We start from the raw sequence: 6,591 nt of genomic DNA, 5'->3' as shown, positions 1-6,591 counted from the left end.
GGGGGGTTTTTGTTATTATAAAATAATATATATATGTAAGTACATATACATCTATTTATACGTGTGTGTAAATGTGTGCATGTATATGTGTATAAATTTAGAAGTTTCTATTATAGTTTTAATTTGGCTGATTTGGTGAAGAAAACGTTTAATTGATAGAAACTTATATTAGTCAGTCTTTAAATAGCATTAGATCCAGTTTATCCACTAAGAGTACTATAGCAGAGCAAAGTCTTAGCAAGGATGCTTTTAAATGTATAACTTGGAATGTGAAGGGATTATCCACATCTTTGAAATCGAGAATAATTTTAAACAAAGCAGCAAGTAGTTCAAGTTCCATTATTACAAGAAGCTAAATTAAAGAGGAACAAATAAAGCAAATGTATTAAATCATGAGTATGTTGGGGATTGCCTGTAATTGCATTCCTGCCAAAAAGAATACTTACCTTATTTTACAGATTTGTAAAATTGTGTTTTCTTGACTCTTGTCCATCTCAAGATGCATGTATTTTTTGTGGGCATGTGTTTTTTTCCTGCCTTTTCTTAGGGTTCTGTAGAATGGTCTAAATTAGCACCATGGTCCGAACAGGAAGGAAGGTGGTATGTTCTTTTTGTGGACGCAGTGCCCTTGGTAGATCATGCTTACAATCCAAGTGTGGTAACATTATATACCTTGAAAAAAATTAAGAGAAATGCAAAATAACAGTTTGATGGAGAACCAGGTACTGATAGCAATGAATATAAATGTAGTCATGGAGCTAGCAACAGACATTCTTCCTTCAGGTAATCAAACACTTCCAGAATTGAATGATAAGTTTCTGTTCCAGGATTTGGACGTGGTTGACTGGGTTGAAATTTGGAGTGCAGTCAATCCCAAAGTTAAATAGTATACTTACATTACTCCCTAATTAGGAATTACTTGTATGTTCGATTGCTGACTTATATCTATAACACATACCAAAAGTTATTGGTGTAAATATTAGAGAATGCTCTCTGATCCTATTGTCTTATTTTCGAATTAAATGGTGTAATAGATGTACAATTTGCTGTTCTTTTAATTAAATATCTATGAGAGCAAGTAAAAAAGGAAGTGGATCGTATGATAATGGTCCCAAATGATGAAGGCAGGATAGCCTTTTCTTTGAAATTGCATCTAAACAGAAAACAATGACACTGATGGATGAGGGGAAAAAGCCAGGATAAGATGTTGCTTTGCCAAGTAAATGAGGTAAAAAAGACCAAAGATTTGCAATTTATTTTTATTACAGAAAGATGAGATTGATTGATTGCCTCTTTTTAGTGGACATAAGGGTTTACATCTCCTAAAGTTTTGGATATATATATTTTAGAAAGAAACAAGTAAATGGTTATCTTAGTTATAAGGAAGATAAGACATGATATTGTTGCAAACCCAATAGGTATTTGGGATGTTTTTACAAATGGATATCAAAATATTTTATTCTTAGTCTGACTTCTAACTCTCTTACAATTCAATCATTTCTTTAGTCTTTAACCTTGTCTCAAATGAAAATAATTCATTTCCAGACATTAAACAAATTGGTTTCTCTGTCTGACATTAAATTTGCATCGATTCTGATTCTTTTACATCTGGTAAGGTCATTGGACCCAGTGACCCCTTACCTTTATAAATTCTATAAAATGGAGCCTGATTCACTATTGTTAAAATTATACACTATAACTTATACAAAATATTTTGTCATATAATTTCTTTGTTAGCTTAGGTTATGTTTTCAAACTATGGTAAGGATTAAAAGAATTTCTAATGACAATAGAATTATTTCATCATTCCCTCTGGAAAGCAAATTCAATGCCAAAACCCTTGCCAACAGTCTAAAAATATTATTTTGTATTTAATTATACCAACTCAACAAGGCCTTTTCAATAGAAGACAGAAGGCAAGGCTTTCTCTTTGTTTACATATGTAGTTTCTGAAATGGAAAAATGCATTCATTATTTGTAGCAGTGCATTTTCTTAATTATTAGAAAACATTTGATTTCACACCATTTTTGAGTTTATGTTATGGCTTCTTTTGGTTTTCCAGTTCAGTTTCTGTCAAAAATGTCAGCAAATGTATACTTTTTCCAACAGTTGAAATACTAATTAATAAAGTTTTATTGCCCAGTGTTTCTGTTTGTCATACATCAAGGATTTCCCTCACCATCTTCTTTTATTTGTGTTGATTGTTGAAACCTTTTGAGTTAATCTTCAGCTACAGGATCACCTTTCATTTGTAGGCATCTCCATCACTTGTTCCATAACAACAGTTTGACTTGGTTTGCCAATGATTTTGTCATATGGATCTCCAATCCTGCTCATCATCTTAAAGTTATTCTGCATTTTGTTAATACCTATTTACCCTGGTCAAATTTACATTTGAATCTGTCAAAATCACGTATTTTTTTCCTCTTGATGAATGTAATGGAATCCTTGAGACATCTAGTTAGCAATACCGGGTCTATGTTATAAGGTCAAATGTTCAGGTTGTGGAACACCTAAACGTCGACAGCTAAACAGCAAAAGCTAAAAACCACGAATGGCTACTACTGCAAATTTTTTCACAGGGAAAAAATTTGCTTGGCCGTTAATGGGAATTTGCCCTTTTCCTCAATGTTAGAGGGGTGTGGGGGGCACATCTCCCCACATCGGGGTTGTGGGGGCAAAGCTTCCCACTTGATTTGGGTTGAAAGTTTGTTTTACTGTCCGCTGGCCTAGCAAATCTTTTCCCTGTGAAAAAAATTAGCGAAAGTGGCCGTTTGTGGTTTTCAGCTTTCACTGTTTAGGTGTTCGACAACGTGAACATTCATCTTTATAATATAGAACCAGGAATACCAATATAAATATTCTTCAAATTAATATGTTTAAGTATAAAGGGTGGCCGCAGTGGTGCAGCGGTTAGCGTTGCTGCCTCACAGCAAGAGGTTCTCCGGTTCAATCCTCAGCTGGGTTTCTTCTGTGTGGAGTCTGCATGTCCTCCCTGTTGTCACGTTGGTTTCCTCCAGGTGCTCCGGTTTCCTCCCACATCCCAAAGACATGCTGTAGGTGGACTGGACACTCTAAAGTGGCCCTAGGCATGAGTGCATGCGTGCGTGTGCCTTTTGTGGAAGGTTGGGTGCTGGGCTGGCAACTCGACACCGTAAAACTCCACTGCCAGTCATGAGTGGACAGGTGATCCACTGTGGTGATCCCTAACTGGGAAAAGCCGAAAGAAAAAAAGTATAAAGACATCTACTCGTCAGTTCAGAACTCTGGAATTAAATGTAGTACCCATTATTCAACAATTTAAATAAAAGTTTAGTGATTAGGGAAACTATCTTTTCACTTTTTGAGTAAAATCCAGATAGTAAAAAATGTTAATTCTTCAAAGAATGTATTCCTAATCAGAGATTTTCCCCATTTGATTTGTACCAGCTGTTTCAGAGTACTACAAAATGTTTCAAATTCTTGTGGAATTCACAAAAAATCAAGGCTTACTAGAGATTAATTATTTATACCCATGTTTAAGGAAGACTTGGGACTTCCTATTTTTTTTTTCATTACAGTTAAATGGCTACAGGTTGGCAATCCATAGGGCAGGTTATATCCAATAGACATTTGGCTTTTGCATGCACTGGAGGTAATTCACTTATCCTCCCTACAGCAAACACTAATAGAGAAAACCACATTTAGGACCCTGGTGACTTAGAAGAATGGAGTGAAAAATATAGAGCCCAAAAGCTTAATGGGTGTCAATAGTTTGCTGCCTGTTTCTGTAGTTCACCTCTGCTTTACTGGGAAGTGAGAGTTTCAGCTCTACATATGAATGTATTTGGAGTTGAGGCATGTGCGAATGAGGCCCATTAGGGTTCAGTGCACTGTCCAGGAGAATAACTTGTTAGCACTTTGATTCATAAATGTTCATGCTAAGCACTTCCCATGCAAAGCAGAGCTTGAAATCCATACGTGTACACTTGTTGCAATTTATTTGCATATACTTATAAACATGTCAGAGTAGAGTAGCTTCACACTGCCCAGATTGCTGATCCAGTAAAGCAACGCAGTGAGGTATGATTGTATTAGAGGGTTTATAAACATATGTCCATTAATATGTGTGAAGGGACTGTGCGAGTGGATTCTGCAGTGAAGGGACAGTGTGAGAGGATTCTGCATATGTGCATGAATGCTTATTGTAAGTGAATATTTGTGCATGTCTATGAAGTGGATGACTGCTACCTAATGTGACCTGTGGTTGATGTAGGTAGGGAGACCATGGACACATAGTGTGCAAGCACTAAAACTGAATGTGTCTATCTGCATGTATGAGTCTGTCTTTTTCTATATGTTTATGGGTGTCTGCAATGTGCATGCCTCTGTGTATGGTCTTTGCCGTCAGAAAGGAGAGGCTGATTAGAACAGACTAAACAATTTGCAGCAGCTTTGGCTCATTTCACCACCCTGACTGATAGCATGTGGATTATGCGCAGTATGAAAAGTGTGTGAGTGCATATATGTGTGTGTATGCATGTGTCTGTCTCTCTTCTTTCTTTCTTTCTGGCTGAGTGTGGGGGTGCTTGTGTGTGGTTTAAAACATGCCTTTACTACCTAGTAGTGCAGGTCGGTAGGTGCCCTACCGAGCGGTCTGACTGCCCAGCTATATAATTTACAGCCTTTCATATTCACTTTTAAGTAAATGTAGTACTACAGGGAATCTGCATGACTTAAGCACTTCACACCAGAGCAGTGCAACTTGGCTTATCTGTGCAGTGTGAGTTATGCTGCTGTGTTATTAACTATGAATGCCAGCCTACACATCTGCTGGTCTCTCCTCGGTGAAGAGAATAATCAGTAGTAACAGTACACATTACATGAATGTACTAAGAATGGATTTACTGTTCTTATAGACTTGTGGGATATAAAAGATCATCATTCTCTTTCTCCACAAATGTTACATAATATACAATGTCCAGGGAAAATACAGTGATGGAAATGCTTACAACTGGCATATTTAATATCACAGTTATTCATCACATTGAAAGGCAATAAGTGGTTTGCCTGATACTTTAGACTGTAAAGAATAATATGCAAGCTCTAAATAGTAATTGGATTAAGCTTAAGTAGTTGTATAACAAACTAATGTAACATTCATGTTTTAACTTTGTACAGATTAATTCTAAATGGGAGAGTTACTTAAAGATGAAGATTACTGATCAGCAATGGTAAAATATTATGTATGACTTTTCTGGTTTATGTTTATCAAGAGTTGCTACCTTTTCTATTTTTAAGTTGATTTATACCTGACAAAGCTGCCTACATAAACTGATAGCAAGAAGTTGTATGCACTATAGCGCATGTTGTTGTTCAGAAAAATCTAAACATTACTTTAATATGGCACAGGAACATAGTTCTTATAATTTATAAGTGGAGTAAAGTTATAGAAATGATTACTTGGGATGTAGCAGCAAGATAAAGTGACGCAGCATTCTGACTTTGTTATTGTTTTTAATCAGTAGCAGTGCCATCTGTGAAGTGTTGCAGTTGACGGGATATGGTCATCTTACCATTGCATTATTCAGAACGTCCTAGCCTAGTTTAAATCTGATCTGTGCAAAGAGAAATGAAATTCAGTAATCTCTGCATACCTGTATACAGACGATATAGTACTTTAAATATAAAAATGCAATGCCGATTTCTATATTTCTTTTTGTGTTTTATTTAACTAATAATAGTAAAATACCCCTCTGAGTTCATCCCTAACAAAAATTCATGTTTAGAGATGTTTGCACAAAGGGACAGCCTAAAAAGTTTTATAGCATCATAAATCCTTATTAATCACAACTTGGTATCTAATTCAATTGAGTGATACTTACGGTACTTCTCTTATAGCTTTCCCAAGACTCTGAATATTTAACTTGATAAAAATGAATCAGGATGTTCAGTTAACATTCAGGTAGGCTAATGCATGCTGCACATATTTCTTTTTGTACATTGCAAAGACAACATAACTCAAGGACAGTTCCACATCAGACTGTCAAGACTGTGTTATCTTTCATAAAAAAGGACTCATTCCTCCTTGTACACAATTATTTATAACATAAATATAAACACTTCCTGTTCTAGATCATGGTTTAACAAGATGTTTCTTTTTCTCATTCCTAATTAAAGAGTTCCAAATACACACTTGTCATCATGGATTTGCAACTAATATATACTGTGCTGTTCAGTGTTTATAGTTGCATACAGTGTTATCTGATGGAAATATTTCTTTCTCTTCTGCCTTGGTTCTCATAAGAAGATGAGCAACAGGTGGCAAATAAATAAATACGCTTATTAGTAGCTGTGAATAAAGCTTCTACCTGTATCTACTCAAAGCTAAAATGTTCTATGACCTTATGATCTCTTCTGTTACAAGAGAAGGAAAAAAGGATTTACTTATAATGTTTTTATTTTTAATTCTACAAATAAGTTTCAGTGCAACCATGATTAACTATGGATTAATAATTGCTAAAAATATAGTGTATATGTGTTAACAAAGACATGAGCCCATTTTCAACTTTTCCCAATAGCCATCTTTGACATGATTGTATATCGGTAAT

This window comes from Protopterus annectens, chromosome 16.part0 (genome assembly GCF_019279795.1).
Source record: "Protopterus annectens isolate FY-2018-M chromosome 16.part0, PAN1.0, whole genome shotgun sequence".
In the NCBI taxonomy this organism is placed as follows: Eukaryota; Metazoa; Chordata; order Ceratodontiformes; family Protopteridae; genus Protopterus; species Protopterus annectens.
This window is presented reverse-complemented; position numbering follows the sequence as displayed.